We start from the raw sequence: 18,661 nt of genomic DNA on the forward strand, positions 1-18,661 counted from the left end.
AATATTAATTAATGAGGTTTATGTTAACAGACATCTTGAGAGGATTAACGTGCAAAAATTAGATAACTAAGTGCATGCCATTTAGGCTTAAAGTGCAACTCCTGCTGTGTTGTGTGAAAATTTTATGCAGAAAAGCACCTGTATTCTCCATAGTGCAACAAAATAATGGGGGACTTATTAAGCTTTACTAATTCAATATATAAAGTGGCAGCTACAGGACGCATGTATTTACCGCTTTCTGCATTTTGTCAAGGAAGGGAGTTCAAAGGGAACAAACAAAAAGGGTTCTGGGAATATTTTACTGGGCGTCCAGTGAGCAAGGTGAGAGAAAAGAAAATCTGGGATACCCTTGCCTTCGTCCTAACCTCTCCACTCCCACCCTTGCTGGTTACAGCCATCAACACCGGGTGCAGACCCTTTTGACATGGACACACCAGTGGACATGCCCTCTGCAGGGCTACCTTTGGTGACATTGACCAACGTGCATGCATTTGGGTCCTTGACCTTCCAAAGCCTCCTCAGACAGTAGGAAACGTGGATTGGAGGTAACGTCAGGCTCCTTGGAGCGCTAGTTACCACCTCTGACCAAGAGCTCACATCCTGCCACGCAGCACAAGCGTTCCCAAATTCCCCAACCATGTGAGCTGTCTCAGACCAGAGTCTCATGAGCACAGATTTACAGATTGCTTCCAGAGATGTCATCAAGGTGAGGAATGCAATCCATAGACCTTGCAAAGGTCTCTAACCTGCTGCTCTTTACTTATAGAACAAAACAAACAGAAAGCTCAGATAAAAAAATGGCATTACACACTTCTGTGTCCCAGCTCCCTCACTGTTTCTGCGTGGTTTGAACTTGGACCAAAGCCTTTTTGCAAAACCAAGATCCTACTTACCTCTGAGAAGATGATCTCTTGTTTCTTCTTCCTATTTCTGAAATGGCTGGTGAGATATTTCCCATCCGTAGCCTCTTCCTTTCTGTCAGGTTACCCTCTGGTCAGGCCCATCAGATGATCACATTTCTCCTTAGTTACCCACTAATCTAGAATATTGCTTCTTCAGAAGATCCTACTCTTTACTTGACTAGTATTTCCAAGTAAGTAGAAGATCACGAAAACATAACAGGTGTTTACAGTATTCCCTGTGCTGCTGCTTCTTCATTTTTTTTTTAATTTCAGAAATTTCAAAAATAAATCACTCCTACATTCAGAAGAGAGCTCAAGATTTTATGATACCCGTCGTTAGTAATTTCAAAATAAAATTACCAAACCACTTTTCCCAGTTGAACCCTTAATTTATTTCACATGGACCTATTCAACAGACCGTCCTTCTTTTTTGGTCCCCTGTCTAGCTTTACATAGCCACATATAGTAATTGCTCTTAGTATACTTTAACTGTAAACTCTTTGGAAAAGGAATTCTGTTTAATTCTGCTTTCATACAGTGTCTTCCAGCACATCCAGCTCCACACAAAGTGCTACCACCAAGCAAATAACATTACCTGGCAAAACACTTACCATTAGGATTGGCAGCAATAGCCAATGGCTCCATAAATTCTCACTTCCGATAACCACAGCTACTCATTACTTCAAATCCCATTTAAGGGGCTTTTGGATCACAATCTCTCTTCTCCCTCTCCAACAATAGGACTGTTAAAAATGAACATTGTGCTTATTGCTTAAATGTAACAAAATGTTTTGTCCACCACAGAAGGACCTAGATCCTAAAGCCTTCCCTGCTTCCTCAGGCAAAATTCCAGCAAGACAATTCAAAACGACCACATCGTTACTGGCATCCTGCTTAATACGCATGGCGGGGGGGGTGTCACTATGGAGCAGCAAGGGGTGGGCATAGTTCAACAGTTATTTCCTAAAAATCCTGTTTAGAAAATTTATAAGTGGAAATGCTAGTTTGTTGAAATATAGTTCCCTGTGACTTGCAAATCCCAGTGACAAATAAACAAACAAAAAAATCACTTTAATATATTTTGAACATCTCTCTTGCTTGTGGCATTCTATTTTTAGGTATAGGATTTGTGTTAGATATTCTATGGCAAGTTCGACTATACTGCCTAGTGTTATTCTTACTATTCTTATTATTCATATTGTGTTCCTTATGGAAGCCTTAATCATAAATCCCACTGGGCTGGATGTTGAGCATACTCAACCCAAAAAGATGGCCCTGCTCCAAAATAGTTTTGGACTGAAACACGAAACAAAAGAAAAGATTGATACAGACAAACAGATGGGAAAACATGAGCACAATACAAGGCAATACTGGTCAGCTGAATAGGCAAGAGCTCAACACACCAGAAGCCTGATCGTTACCAAATGCTGCATTTTCACTGTTCAGACCGCTGGGCTAATTTCATCCAGTTCAGTTACTTCTAACAAGGCAATTAGGCTCACCACCGCCACCACCCCATTTTCCCAGTGAGCCTGCAGAAGGCCGGCAGACAGAACAAGAGAAAATAGGAAAGAACAGATTAACATCACATTCAACAAAGTTCTAGAACAGCCTTCCCATGGAAACACCCAGGGAGAGACCTGGCTGCTTCTCAGAGGCACAAAGGCAGGTCTGTGTATGGGGTTATGAGATGGGTTGCCTGGTGGCAACCAGGAGGTGGACTTGATGACCCAGGACTAGTTGTGTATACATAGTGGGGTTTTTAGTGTTAGGCTCAAAGGAAAAATACATAGATATATGTTTCAGAACACCAAAATGACATGAAGAAAATAAAGGTTATTAAAACCAGAATCTATACACGCTAAAAAAGGGGTTTATGGAGAACAGAGGCCACGTACAGCTGAAAAGTACTGGTTAATTTTATAAACAGTAATCACACTTTTATTGCAGATATACAAATTAAATTCCTATTTCTGCAAATAGACACACTCTTTGCTTAGTTCTTTGAAAGATTCCCCATAAGAAAAAGCTATCATATCCTTTTCCATCTCTCAGAAGGGTAATTTATCCTGTCCAGAGCTCTGTACTATTGCAGGCAGGGTACTTCTGGCCCAGATATTTCTTGCCATACTATCCGTAAGAGATTTCTCCTATGCCTAAAGAGAGACCTTCAGATAAGACAGCATATGTTGGACACATTCTAAGATTATATTGACTACACTTGCTGTTCAGAAGTTACTTTTTTACATATAGCATCTACCCTGCTTACAAAGCACAAAAGATCGGTGCTCCTCTATGGTCAAAATGGAACCTGCTCTAGAACCAAGATCAGGACAGAGCGGAGAGGGGCAGGACCCCCCACCCTTTCCATCCATTGAAAGGGAACTCAGACTTGAATGTCTCTTAAGCACCCCAGAAAAGTCAACTGATCCTGGTGAGACATCTCACAGCCGAAGCATTGAGCAGACTCCACAAATCAATCAAAATAACAGAATGAACATACCCGTGATCTCAGACCATGCTGGCATTCGTGAAACCATAAAGCAAAGCCATGTGGCCCAAACTTATCTCTTGTGGGAAGAAGGCATTCGACCATCTTATTTTTGCCAACGGTTCAAAGCAGTAGACATTTCAATCCAATTCTTAGTTGGGGAAGTAACCAGAGACCTTCATGAGCAAAGAGGAGCATCTAAGTGTGGGTAAGCTGGAGACTCAGCTGTCCCTCATAGCTGAGTTACTCACATGTTCATTGTGGCTGTACCCTGTTCCTCTCTTGTCCCAGCCCTACCCACTTTGGATGTAGTAGATATCCAGGATAGAGTCGACTCTGCATCGCCACAGATCCTTATTTTTAGACCAATCATCTTCCTAGGTGCAACATTACAGCTCAGATAGAAGTTTTGGGCTTTTCCTACTCTGGCTAGCTCAAGCCCACTTCAGCCAGGCATCAACAGGACTTTCTCCAGCAATTAAAAATATATAAATCCATCCTTTAACTACGGTACAACAGCTACCAAATCACAGAGTTGTCCATAAACATGTCTGTCTCGCTCCATCTCTCTCTCCAGACAGCAAATCTCGTTGTGATAGGAGCAATAACAAGTATCCACAGCTGTTTGACTAGGCACAAAATTTCCCTGACGTTGGCAGGGGTGACTGTGTTTGGACACATGCTAGCTGTGGCCCTCAGGCTTCCCAGTGACTCTGTTTTGTCCTCTTATCTCATCCTCTCATCACTTCAACTTGCTGGTTTTCGTAAGCAGATTTCTCTTCCTCCACAACCGCACTTTCCACCCACGGGTCTCACAGCATGTTTGGGAACGTGCATCAGTTGAGGTCGACTGTGATAACCATTGGCTGAACATTGCGTAGCCCCTGAAAAGGCTGTACCTGCTGTGGTGGCAAAGGCCCTGCCCAAGAACGCACTGAAGTCAAGAGAAAGACTGAAAGTTTACTTCAGTGGGGTTTGCATCTAGCTCGTGAGGATTTGATTTCTAAGGCTGTTGGTCTGTTGTCTTTCATGAGCACTAATTTTACTAATGTATTTTTCAAGGCAGTTCAGCTATCGCTCGGATAATTTCATATCTGCCAAGTCAGATGGATGTGTTGCATGCCATGGTCCATAAAAACGAAAGGTCAGCTATTAATTGGCTTCAGTTTAAGCTTAGCGACTTCAGAAAAGGCCTTTGCACAGCCACAACATTTAATTTATGGATAGAGGTATTTGGATCTATTTATTTGAAGAACAAAATTATCTGGTTTGCAGCCATTGATTTTATAAAAGAGATAATAAAAACGTAATGAGTATGGAGATGCAAAAGTGGAAATGACACGGAGAAAGTAATAATCATTAAAATAAAAATATAAACAAGTCTATAAACTAAACCCTCAAGACATTTGCCATGTGTAATGTAACTTTTATACCTCTTACTTCATAACACATAACTTTCAAAGAAAATTCATTTAATTCTTTTGCTAACCTTACCCAACCCCAATCAAGTAATAGGTAGCAAGAAAAGCAATAATATGCACACACTGTAAGCTTTCATTTAGTTTAAGTGGTGATTCAAGTATTTTCATTGCATAATAAAGATCTGAAACCCATTTTCCCAGTAGCAACACTGAAATCCCAGAAACCCTGTCTTTTACGTGAGACTGCTTGGATACTTAAGGCCCGCTTAAGCTTCCAAAACAGGGCTTTTGCGGGACCCTTACCTGTGCTGGCCTCTCTAAATTTCATCAGGTATTTTAGCCATGATCCAGAAATAAGCTATAAATATGGCAGGAGGGACAGAGCTTAGGGCCAAAGTATGCCGGTTGTCCAACACCCAGTAATGACAGAGAGAAGGACCTCCGGACCCCAGTCTGAGTGGGCAGAGAGGACTGACCCTCATCAGCCCACCCCAGGTAGGACCACCCACGGCAGAGGGCTTAGCCACGGCAGCTCGTGCTGTGAGCCCGACCCCACAGCTCGATGTGATGATGCATCAGAGCTAAGCCCCTCTTGGGACGCCCAACGGGCACCACGCCGTTCGTGTGATGGCAGGCAGGAGGCACCTCCTGGATGTGCCGCAAGGACAGAAGCAAAAGTTTGAAATGCTCTTTAATCTCTCACCTCTCTCCCTGAGGTCCCGTCCCGAGCTCCCAGTAGTGTGATTGCTCCTTCACTGCAGAAGGAAGAACTGAATCACTGAGATATTGAAGTGGGTAGGTTGAAACTGGGGCCTTTGGTTCATACATCTAACCAGAGACATATGGCTTGATTTTTCCTGTTGTGAAGCCTTCCTGCCTCCTGCCGCCTTCAACAGACCTCAGACTGCACACACGCAGATTAGAAAACCACACTGGCTGTTAAGATGTGTGATTATGGATATCTCCATAATCGCAGGCAAACATGTCAGCCTTAAATGGTCCTACTCTCAGGTTCCCCACCTGTAAAACAGAAAACAAGGCACTTTACACACCTTTCCAAGGCTATTTCTAGAGCCCACTGAGGCCTTAGACAATGGAAGTCAAGTGATGATCAGAAAGTCCAGAGATAAAAGAAATATATGCTGCAGAAAATACTATGCAGATGCTTTCAGAAGCAGAGAAAGTTGCTATGTACTAATAAATCCCTGAAGGTTTTGCTGCCTTTGAGTTCAGTGACATGGCTGACTTATCTGCAGTCATATAAAGATTGCAATTCTGTAAGCAGCTTTGTTGATTGCCAAAGGCAAGACCAACAAACCAATCATTATCATGATTCATATCAATTAGTTTTTAAAACTGGTAAAAAGCCAAAGCTTCAGCTCAGTAGGTGGCCTGTTCCAGTGGCTGAGCCGCAGGGGATGGCAGAGCAATCCATGTGTCCTCTGACTTCAGCGGGGCTTGAACAGGGACCCAACGCTTTAGAGTCATAAGCAAACTTGGGAGCTTTGGACAGATCATAGAATCACAGAATGGTTTGGGTTGGAAGGGACATTAAAGACCATCCAGTCCCACCCCCCTGCCCTGGGCAGGGACACCTCCCACCAGCCCAGGTTGCTCCAAGCACCGGCCAACCTGGCCTTGAACCCCTCCAGGGATGGGGCAGCCACAGCTTCTCTGGGCAACCTGGGCTAGTGTCTCACCACCATCACAGTAAAGAATTTCTTCCTAACATCTCATCTAAGTCTCCCCTCTTCCAGTTTGAAGTCATTACCCCTCGTCCTACCGCAACATGCCTTTGTAAAAACTTCCTCTACAGTTTTCTTATAGGCCCCCCTTCTCTTCTCCAGGCTGCACAACCCCAACTCTCTCAGCCTGTCCTCACAGCACAGGTGCTCCAGCCCTCAGACCATCTGTGTGGCCTCCTCTGGCCCCACTCCAACAGGTCCATGTCCTTCTTGTGCTCAGGATTCTGAAGATGGATGCAGTACTCCAGGTGGGGTCTCCCCAGAGCGGTGCAGAGGGGCAGAATCACCTCCCTTGACCTGCTGGTCACGCTGCCTTTGACGCAGCCCAGGATATGGTTGGCCTTCTCCTGAGCTTCAACCAACCCTGTGGGTACCAGAGTCCTCAGGCACTCACATTTCTGCAAGAAAGCATGAATTTAATGCAGGTGTGATAACATCGTTCTTCCTTCCTTCTCCCTCATTTTCAGCTCAGTTAACAAACAAGGCGTTCTTCCATCTTTGGCTGGAAAGAAGTATTTTTCTGAGTAGGTCTCATCCCAGGACAACAGCATCCAAGAGCCAGCTGCCCGCAGAGCTGGAGCAGCTTGTCCAGCTGCAGCTCGTTGCTTGTGCCCCGGGACAAGAGTTGGGGAGAGGCAGCTGCCAGCTTGGATGAATATTTTGGCAGGCTGAATGCAATCCGCAGGATGAACATTTCTGGCTGAGCCGGACTCTCACTTGCTCTCTGCCTCGTGCATGTCCATTCTCCAACAAGGCAAAGGTCTCTCGCCCCAAGTCATGACCCGGGTGCATGTCTGAGGACAGTAAGCTCCAGCATGAGGCAAGGTACTTACAAGGCAGGAACAGCGATACCCAAGGTCCTCTCACGTCGTCCCATGTATCTGGCTATAAATGACTGCTGAACTTCAAAACTAATTCCTTTTTCCAGATTCCCAGCTTCTTAAGCATTTACAACTTAAAATACTTATCTCTCCCATTACCTCAACCAACTTGTTGATATGTTAAATGAGGAACATGTTGGCAAATTGGCTGCAAACGTTTCTTGTCCTTCCCCTACCCTGTCCAAAACATACAGATTACGCCATCCTGAACTCACATAAACTCCCAACTGTGTTTATTTCAGAGCTGTAAAGCTGATTTGACTGTTCAAATTGATACAAGGAAATAGAAACAAATCACTTCACAGCCTCCAAGTTGGCTTCTGCTGCCCAAACATCTTTGCGCCTCGGGCCTCAACAATTCTCCACCAAACGGGTCTGAGCATAAGCCATGTAGATGAGTTAGCTCTCACACATGTTTTTTAGGGCTTTTCACACTCAAATCTTTTTTTTTTTTTTTCCCTCCAGTTAATTTCCAAATATCCGGTTTTCTTTAATCATTCACACACTTACTAAGGACCTTGCCAATGTCCGTTTAAACCAAATGATGCCTTCTTGAATGGTACTGTGTTAGGCCAACCAGAAAGCTATCTTACAACTTTTTCCTCTAGTATAATCTATAATGAGAACTGTGTGAATAACTGATTTTTTTTGTTTTAATGCTTGAACTGAAAAACTAAGAAAAAAATTAGTATTGGATGCGTCTTAAACTGCTTCATTTTTCCCAAAGGAATGAAAACAAGCACAAAAACACAATAAATGTTTTATTGCAGTACTTTTTTCCTTTGAAAAATTATCGCCGAATTTAGCTAAACTAGGCTTTAAAACATCCAGACTGTAACTCTTTGATTTTCCCTTCCTGCATTTGATCTTTTTTATTTTCTTCTGACAAAGCACTCTGCTAAATACAGCTGTTATTGCTAGATGTGGAGTGACCTGAAACTGCTTTTTTAGCAGTAAAATGCATCATTCTCTCAAAAGTTATTCTTCTATATCCAGACAGAGAAAGATCTAACCTTTTCCTCTGTTATAGCCCATAACTAAGTGATACATTATTCTTCCATGATTTTTTTTTTAATTTTTTTTTTTTTGCCAAGGTGCTCTAAAATCTTGACTGAAATCTCTCTGGTAGCTTCTGAGGTAGCTTCTGCTTTATCATCCCTAATGGCAAAACGGGAAGGGATGGGGGGAGGAACTCGAGCGCCCTGCCTAGAAAGCAGTATTTACCCGTGATGGGACAGGGGGATCAGCCACGGGACTTCGCTGATACTGTAGACATGGAAAACATAAACCGTGGCCCAGAGATGACATATCTGATGTCAAAGGCAACATTATTTATAGTGTGTTTCTTTCATTGACTGTGTCACCATAGCATTTCAGCTCTTCCTAGAAACACAGGAAATCCCAGAGCAGCCTTGTAGAGAGTTATTTTAGTCTATAACAGGGACCCCTGGGTGCATGTTGACCCCAAGGCTAACCCCGACTTTGGCTCCAGAAGAGGCGTTCAGGCTAAGGGATTCAAACCAAGTGGAAGCAGCCCTGGGCTCTTCTCTTTGCAGCTGGCAAACTTCAGCCAAACCCTTGGCTTTCCAAGTCAACTTTTCACGACCTTCCAAACTAATCCCAACCTTTGCACTGGACTCAGTACAACTGGCAAATTTATATTATTAGCCTCATTATGCATCCTTTAGTCTCATAAAACCTATAATACCCAAGCATTGGCCATGGAGAAGGCACTCAAGGCCACACAATCCTAAGAGTATGGCGTTTAAATAAGCTGACACTAGTTAGATGTTTCCTCCACATAACTGGAAGCCTTCATTGAAACAAAATGTTGCATTTTGAGCATTACAATAGAATCTAGCGCTAAACCTAACCTTGGCTGTAGATAAGGTATATTCTTCTGTGTGAAAATTCACTGTGAGTAAAACAAGCTGATGCAAACTCTGTATTTTCCTTCACAGTCGTGCCAAAGTTCAGCTTTAAGCTTGGGTCTGCAATGCGTCTTTCAAATCCTGTAAAAGTAACCTGAACAATAATATAGGGAACAAGAAAAGCATAAAGCACCACAAGAAACCTGAGCTTAAGGTATCCAAGTAAAGTGATACCAATATTCTCCACCACAGAACTTGCAAATTTGAAAATAACTGTAGCTCTGCAGTCACCAGTTTCACAGAAGCTGTCGCTAGTCTAAGCCCAGCCTGTGCCAGGAAAATGTATTGAGCAAAAGTTCAGAAAATTCAGAATAAGGCAACCAAATCAACTGAGAGCAACACACAGCTTTCCGCCACAGGGCCAACAAAATTCAAACCTAACCATCATTCGGCAGCAATTTTTTGCATGATCACAACCCTACCTGAACACTAGCTTCTTACACACTGCTAACCAAAAATTAGGAATACAGCATTTTTAAAATCATGAACATAACTGGCCGGAATAAATTCTAAAATTCAAATATTTTTAAAAGTTATTAAAAAAAATAACAAATATATTTAAATTTTAAATTCCCACGACCTGCCTGTATGTTCTTGCAAATCACTTCCGCACCTGACACTAACCTTAAACCTCAGGCAACCCACATTGCTCACCCTAAACCTGTGCCCCAAACTGTCTCACCCACCCAGCTGTGAGAGCGAACCGAGTGATATTCATGTACACGGGATGAAATTGGGGATATATCACACAGAGACACCAATAGCACATTTCCACCTTTTTCCACTTGAATAACTAAGTGCAAATTGCAGAAACTGGCCATGACTTTGGCTCTGCTTCCCTGTTTCACAGACCCTAACCCTAATCTTGTCCCTAAATCCCCCTCCCTCCTTCCCTTTCCTTTGGACGAGTTGGACATTGACCTAATCCTGGCTCTCCAGTCTTTCTTCTCTGGAAGCTCAACCTGAACACATCTCCACCCCTTGGCTGGGCTATTTACAGTACTCACACTTGCAAATGAACTGCAGAAGGAGGTCTGGCAAATGCTCTTTCTTTTTTCTCTCCCTTCCCTTTCCTCACAAACATCAATGTTTCAGCTAAAATATGTCACAGCACAGACTTTAGTCTCATTTATCCCCTGTACCATGGGCACTAACGCCACTCCCAATGTTAGCTATGGACTAGGCATCCCAGCTCCCACCATAGCTAAGGCAAACGGGTAAAAAATGCCCATTGCGTGAAAAAAATAGACCAATGAACTGGGATGTGCTGTGTTGAATTGCACTAATATTAACCCTGACCCTACTTCTAAGACCATAACTCAGTCAGTCTCCAGAAAACAAAAGGCAGATTCTGGCGTTAGTTGAAGTCCTCGACCAGGAACGTGTTGGGAACCAAGAGATAACATCACCTGCATCCATGGGGAAGTCTGAACCTCAGGCAACACTTTACACAACCCAAAGCAGCCTCAGCACGAGCCAACAATATCTCCTTTGCCCACTCAGCACACAGGGCACACTTAAGTCGTGGTGTCCAGAGCGGGTCACCTGGGAAAAGTCATCTACCTCGGATCTTAGGTGTGACAGACACTTAGGTACATCTTTCCAGATCTAGGCACACAGGAAGCCACAAAGAACCAAGAAATTGGTCTGGGATGGAGCAGACAGAGAAATGGAGGTGAAAATTATAAGAAAGGAAGCAAATCCCAACATGAACTGAGCCACCACAGCTCCAGCCTGCATTGGGCCAAGCTTGGTGGCGGGCCCTCACCGAAGACATAGCAGGTCTGCTGAGCTATGCAACACAGTCTCCCGCATGCAAGTGGCCTACAAATCCCACCAAAATGAATTCTGCCCAACCCATAAGCATGCCAGGAAAATAAGCAATTGCACACTTGTACTTTCACCTTTCAGCATTAGGGATGTGATGTTATCTCAGTAACTCGCAGTGCCTTTCAGAGGAGGCCCTCACAAAATATCTTCTTACTTGCCCAGGAAACAATTTCCCTGGCGTTTCTGCTGGGGGAGTGAAAATTTCCTTTGCCTCGCTCCACAAATTCCCCTTTTAATAACTGTGCCACAGCAGTCAAAGCTCCTGGACCATGTTCCCCTACTCGTATTAGAATTAGGATTAAACTAATTTATGCATGTAATCTGACCCTCTTAGTTCTCAAATTTAATTTAAAAACTTTTTGAATTTCTGATAAATAATACCCGCCTCTAATTAGAAACGTTATTTAACCAGGTTTTATATGCTTTCAACCGGATTAGATCTTTGTCACAACCCCGTGTATGATTTGAGCATCCCACTTGAAAACAAACATATTGGCCACCAACACAGGCCAAAGATGTCTTCTGATGGGAGGAGGTATTTGATGTTTCAGTTACGTGATATAGTTCCCACAGCACAGTAACAAAGCACCAGGGGGGAAAATTGTAGCCACGAAACAAAGAACTTCACAGAAATCTCAGGAGACGGCGATTTGCTCCTGAAAGTCTCTAAGTGCTACTCAACCTCTAGTGTTCCAGTTTCCACCTTGAAACCTCACTTTGCTTCACCTGTAAATTGATACTGCAGATATACCATATTGCAATTTTTTCAGAGTAAAGCAAAACTAAATATTTTGAAAAATCCACCCTTGAAAAATAATAGCTGCTTTAACTTTTTCTTGTTAGAAATTTTTGTAAAGGAGGGGGGTTGTTGTTCCGCGCGCCCTTTCAAAACTGCTAAATCCTTCACGAAGTAGCATTCCAGCCCTTCACGAAGCTCTCAAGCTATAAATAGATAGGCTTTGCAGCGTAGGTGTAGGGTATAGACGTAGTCACCAGTGCGAGGCGGCGCAGACCTGCCCTGGGACTGGCCCCGATTCGGTAGCAGGCAGGAACCTCGCTCACTCCCGTAGCGAACGAGCCCCCATTTGCAAACAGTGCCAGAAACAACTTTTATGTAACAAACGGCACAAATCCAGAGCAGCTCCGCTGAGGCTGATGGATATGACCCTTCTCTCGCTTGTAGTAGTGCTATTCTATTAACTGCAGAGGAATAAAACCTGAGATGGAAACCAGACTCCACCAAGCCAACTCTGGGCTTGAGCTGCCGCTAGAAAAGGAAGCCCGGGACGTGGAGCGGTGCCAGGCTCTGCCCAGAGTCTCGGCAGCTGAGAACTGCAGCTCTCGCTCCTCGCCGCTTCACGTGGGTGTGGATACACATCATGGAATCGCAGAATGTGTTGGGTTGGAAAGAACTTTAAAGGTCACCTCGTCCAACCCCACCGCAGTACGCAGGGACGTCTTCCACTAGATCAGGCTGCTGATCCCCCTATCCTGAAACACGCCGTACTTTTTAGTTTTGTTGTAGTCAGGAAGTCCCAGTGCTGTTAGCAAGGCGGGAAATTTGGCCTGTCGTCTGTAATCTTTGAAGTGCAAACTTCAGGCTCATGCAGAACAGAGAGCAGAAGCGATGTCTGTGTTTTCAGGTGAGCAAAGCTGCAGACTTCAAAGGTTCGTGCATTAGTCTGTGAAGCTTCTTAAAGATTGTCACCTGAGTTTCTCAAAAGCTGGCTGAAAATGCATCCGTACATCCAGATAAACGTGTTCTTTGATCTGAGTGATAAAAACAACTGTTTTTCTACATGTAAACTCCTTTTTTGTAAATGTTTATGAACTGTGGGAAATTATGTCTCTGCCAGAATTTAAAATAAAGTGATTCAATGGGTTTGCTTTACATTTACCATTCATTATGCTCACTAACATTGCAGGAATCCCAATGGAGTTTTCAAGGAAGGTTCACAGTGTTGTAGTTACCAGGGAAACACACAATAAATTGTTGCTATCTAAAAAAGAAAATCCCCATTAACTTTCTATTAAAGAGCAAGCGATGTGAACTATACGGAGAAATGCCTTTATGGTTACCCTATTAAAGTGCTGTATGTTTTGTTTCAAGATTTAACCAAATGTTGGCCAAGCTCTGACATTTTTATTCATTGTGAACAGCACCTAGCGCTGTACAGTCTGTGGTTTACCATGCGTTGTTAAAGACAGTCCAGTATTGAGCTGGGCCGGCCCAGGAATAGCAGACACCGCCTGATCGTTACTGCCGTTAAAACATTTACAGGCGAAGTTTTGTTGGAGAGCGGCTTGATTCCTTCACGCTAAGCTAGCCAAACCGGAGGTGTATTTCACACCAAAATGAAGGGGGTTTGCCAGCCCCCGTGGCTTGTTCAAGATATTGAATCCCAGTAAAAGAGTTTACAGGTTGAGCAACCAACTAGCTCTGCATGGTACAGACGAGGTTTCTCAGCATGTGCCTAGATTCGTTTTTCGGACTTGAACTACAATGGCGTGTACACAAGTGTCGCAGGTCACAGATAACCTTGGCCCTACGGATCAATGGTGGAGAGACGGACCCTGGTGCTCCAGGGAGCAAGAACAGCGGTTGTTCAGCCTGGAGAAGAGAAGGCTTCGGGGAGACCTCATTGCAGCCTTTCACTAATTAAAAGGGGCAACAGAAAAGGTGGGGACAAACTTTTTAGTACGCCATGTTGCGATAGGACAAGGGGTAATGGTTTTAAACTGAAAAAGGGGATATTTAGACTAGATATAAGGAAGAAATTGTTTACAATAAAGGTGGCGAAACACTGGAACGTGTTGCCCAGCAAGACTGTAGATGCCCCATCCCTGGAAACATTCCAGGTCAGGTTGGACGGGGCTCTGAGCGACCTGATCTAGTTGAAGATGTCCCTGCTTATGGCAAGGGGCTTGGACTAGATGGCCTTGAAAGGTCCCTTCCAACCCAAACCATTCTATGATTCTGTGATTCTATGAATACTACATGACATTACCTAAGCAGCCACACTGAGATGCAAAAAACATTTCCTTGATCAAGCCCTCTTTGACCTCTTGCAGATCAGGTGAGCAGTTTGAGAAGTAATCATCTCACTCAACCACCACCTCTCAAAGGGAGCTGATGTCCTCAGCCCAGCCTTTGAAACTGACCAGAAGAGCTGCTCCAACCGTACTGCAACACGAATAGGCTGCCTGAAAGCACCTTCAGCAGAAGCTAAATTAAATCTGCCTTCTTCCACACTAAAATGTCCTAAAAGCACATTTCCTTCCCTGTCCTCTCTTTCACACCCATCAGTTACGGTATCTCAGCCAGGCAGAGGGTAGCTTCCAATAAAGAACAGTAATTTCTCTAGCTGCTCCAACCTGATTCACATTTGTCTGCCCATGTCTGTCACACTCCAGCCTTACAGAGTCCCTGAATCACTAGAGTGAGTAAAAGGGATTATTCTCATTTAAGAGGTCACCCCTGAATTGATGAGAGACATTCAGTAGCTGACTTCCCCAAGTTTCCACCGTGAATTAACAAGACAGCAGAGATACCGTCCAGTTTCTTGCTGTATTATTCCTGCCTTGCCACTCTCTGGAATAAAGGAAGGAATTTATTTCATCGGAGCTCATGTTAGGGCATCCAAGCTTTGTACCACAGGAGAGGACCTTTAGAAATATTTCTGGCAAATGGAGGTAGCGTTATGGGTCAGCTGAACATAGAAATTAATTTTTCCCTCCTGATGAGACAGATCAATGACTGGCTCTGAAAGGGAAGACGTGCAGCTCACGGTCAATGTGAAGGAGAAAGAGGGTCATGACAAAGTGAGAGTTGGGAAGATGGCGATACTACAGGGCAGGAATGACAGATGCTGTGCTAAAGAAGCAGTGATATGATGGGAGCTCAGGTGAGGGCTTTAGCTTCTTGGATGAAAATCAGGTTTCAAAAGATATCACGCAGAAAGGATCTGCAAGAAAGATCTGCAAGAAAGGAACTGATTTGGACACAGTCTGGACCTGAGGCTCTAGACCAAACTGAAAGAGGAGTGAGAGCTGCAGGCAGGGTAGGGGTGGTGACGGAGAGCAACAGGAAAGAAGGTGGAACGGGAAGACACAGTGAGCCCAGGAGCACTATGGTCAGGGCTTTTCCTTGGCACATCTGTGGACCCATTCCTGCTCCAGGTCAGACAGGGTGGCCCTCTGAAAATGTCTCACGCTTCTCCTGTCCCTTCTCTTGTAAGAAAAGGCTGATCCTGCTGATGGTCACATCTCTAAGGCCATAACACCCGAGGGGAGTGAGGGAAATTGGGTTCTCTCTGGAGGCAGGGCACAAGTCCCACCTCCCTTAGCTCCCAGGTCACCTTGCTGGTTCCCCTGAACACCCAACGCCCAGTGCATTGTAACAGAGACGAAGCACTTCTTTGGTCAGACATTTGCCATTGTGCAGCTTCACACCATGGATTTAGCCTTAGCTTTAAATCAATGTCACCAAGACATAAAATGATGGAATGAAAGTCTCATTTTGGTCAGCTGGACTAAGCTGCTGACCTGTTTTATTTTTCCTCTCCTTATTTTTACTCTTACTGGTCTATTTCTTAAGTCCATTCCCAAAACAGGCAAACCTTTTTTGTTTCCATTTGCAGAGGATTAAAAAAAAAAAAAAAAAAAAAAAAGAGTGAGAGAGAGAGACACAGACACACAAAGCCAAAAAGAAACAGAGAATCCAAGTGGAGAGGTATGTGTTATTGGACAAGTGTTTAATTTATGGAACTTGGCCGGCAGAACAAGAGTTTGAATTGTACTTCAATAAGTGGAGCTCTTAGAATAAATGTGGCTTGTAAAGTTGTTTTACAGTCTGCTTTGCCGAGCAGCCAACACCTCATGGAAACCTTTGAAAAACATTCTGTTTAGAAGTGATGGTTTTTATATTTCATATTTTCTCTATTTGTTTTCCCCTCTGGTTTTATAACCGAAACCATATGCAGGAAAACAGGATTTTTGTGTCTTAAAATATCTACCTGGTCTGACTACTTTTATTATTAAAAAAACAGTTAGCATTTTGAAAATTCTTCATGTGTTAGGCACTTTGTTCAAACATTAACGTGTCCTTGTTTGATACCCCAGTCAGCTACAGATGTCCCGAATGACCTTGGGATAGTCACTCAGCTGAGCTCCATCACCCCTCTCCCTGCGCGTACGTGGTGCAGCTCTGTGCGGCTGAGCTGTCTGTCTCTCCCGCTACAGACAGCAAATGCAACAGAGTTTAGGACATGATTCATCTGTGTAGGATGGCAGGAGATGAATCATGCTCTAGATCCATATATTGACCAGCTCCTCTCCGGAAGTCAAGGCAAGATGCTCAGATACAGACACTTAAACTGGCGATGCCCACAGTGAGCCACACGAGCCCCTTCTTCACCTCTCTGTGCCACTAAGGGGATGAGACAGACCCCTGGGGAAGGAAATCTGTCCCAACCCAAGAACGGTATCTGACCACCTGCGTGAACTGCCCAGAGATGATACCAATCAGTCTACCTCGGCCATAGAGAGCGCCAAAACTGTAAGCCTTTAAGTGGCTAAAGGGAGCCAAGAGGAATCCCTCTCTACGAACATCATTCGGGTCACCCATGGTAAGGAAGGCAAACCCTCCTTCTCCACAGTTACACACACTTACATGTATACAAATACAATCCATACGCGACCGGTATCGGCATAACTCCTGTGCAAGACACTGGGACAAACCACTAAATAAGCTCTGTGTCTCCATTTGGCAGATCGGGAGATACTGCTGCAAGAGAGGGAGTCGAAGAAGCAGTAAAGTATCGCCTTGGAGCAAAGCAACGTGTTGCGTTACATACTACACAGACCGGGAAAGGAAAGCGCAGAAAGACTCCAAGACCACATCGTAAACGCCAAGTATCTAAATAAGGATGTAAGAGTCATATTTAGCCCCATAAGTTAAACTATCCTGATTACTGACTATTGTGTGGTAGTCTTGTTTGTACAGGTATGACAGAGCTGCTCTGGAACGTGGATTCATTTAATGCCTGCGATAGGAAACAAGTTTACTTGAGCGTTTTTTTTTCCTGTAGGGTGGCTTTTTTTTTTTTTAATTATTTTTTTTTAGTTTAAAGGTCCGTGGCTAAGTGTTTCATACCTGCTCTCTGCAATTGTGTTGCATTCAACCTCAGCAACTGTTCTGAAATGCTCTGCTTTGTTCATTTGTTTTTGGTGTCACGGGTCGACCCCTGGTAGAGCTTTGCTTGGTGAAGTCATTACAACTCAGCCAAGCATTCTGTCACCGTCCCAAAGCTTTGCCCTCTAGCTGTACACTGTATTTCTTTTCTATTTCTTCATGGTTGCTTATGAGAGCAACGTGCTTTTACAAACTGCTTCTTTTCAAGGCCCTTGTGAGGCCACGTCCCTTGAAGTCCGTGCTTTTCTGATCACCTCTGTGCCTTCACAGAGGAGGAAAGAGCAATCCCCCAGGCTTGGCTTCAGGTGTCTTAGCATAAGGCTAAACTCCCTACACAAACAGCAGCCCCGTAAAAGCCGGCTCAAGTGTTACGCATCGCCCACCACCCTGCTCAGGCACCCTCCCACTGTTCACAGCCCACCTGAGGAGCTTTTCTTTCGCGGGGCCACCAGCTCGCTGCAGGCTGCTGCCCTCTGAACGCTTTCTCGAGTGGCGCAAGCCAAAAAGAAACCCGGTGCTTGCTCTGGGAGGCTTAAAAATACAAGGCGCTGTGCTATTGGGATGCTGCGCCTCGAAAGCGTGGTACAACAGCCGTCTGTTTGGGAACGAGCGGGCACCAGTAGGTGTAGGGATGAGCCCTAACCACCAGGCATTACCCTGCAGTCTGGCAAATGTTCGTAAGGAGCAGGACAGATCATTACCACACTGATGAATCAGTGTTTGCTGACAAAAGGCCCTTTTCTCAAGGAATTCCCCATCAGCCCTTAGGTGTGCCATAAGTGATTCAGGCTCTCATTAGCCCTAATTAGCTAATTGTTCAAATGATTTCTCTATTATTCATGGAGCCCCTACCGCTGCGCGCAAGCCTATCGACTGACAGGTGCTCGCTGCGAAGAAATTGTGTTTTTCCAGTTTGATGCTGCTACGGGGACCACTGTGACCACCACCACCCTCCAGGATCTTCTCCAGCTGCTGCAGCGCCTTGGGCTCCTCTGCTGTAAAGCCCCCCCCCCATTCACCGCTGTGGCAGTATAGAGAATTTCAGCATTCCCACATCTCTTTTTTGCGCTACTCCTTCCCCCCCAAAACTGGTCATGTCCTAGGTTGCCTTCCCATCTGAGGCGGGTGAGTGTGCTCCCTTCCAAGCAGAGATTTAGCTGCCTTCTGATACGCAGGGAGAGAGCAAACAGGAATCATAGGAAGAGACTGGATTATTTTTTTCTTAGCCCCAGAGCTTTGATGCCCTTCTTGATGCAGATTACAGGCC

At 44.5% G+C, this 18,661-nt stretch overlaps 1 protein-coding gene across 2 annotated transcripts in view; it reads left to right on the top strand.

The window, feature by feature from the left end:
• LOC134508698 (urea transporter 2-like) overlaps positions 1 to 18,661 on the top strand; it is a 304,867-nt gene that overhangs the window by 268,749 nt on the left and 17,457 nt on the right. The window contains exon 4 of one of the 2 annotated variants that reach the window (XM_063320619.1): positions 16,973 to 17,130. The exons of the other annotated variant lie outside the window; for it this stretch is intronic. The gene's annotated coding sequence lies outside the window, so the exon portion shown is untranslated. The remainder of the gene's footprint in view (positions 1 to 16,972; positions 17,131 to 18,661) is intronic. 2 annotated transcript variants of the gene reach the window in all.

Source organism: Chroicocephalus ridibundus, chromosome Z, assembly GCF_963924245.1.
Source record: "Chroicocephalus ridibundus chromosome Z, bChrRid1.1, whole genome shotgun sequence".
NCBI lineage: Eukaryota > Metazoa > Chordata > Aves > Charadriiformes > Laridae > Chroicocephalus > Chroicocephalus ridibundus.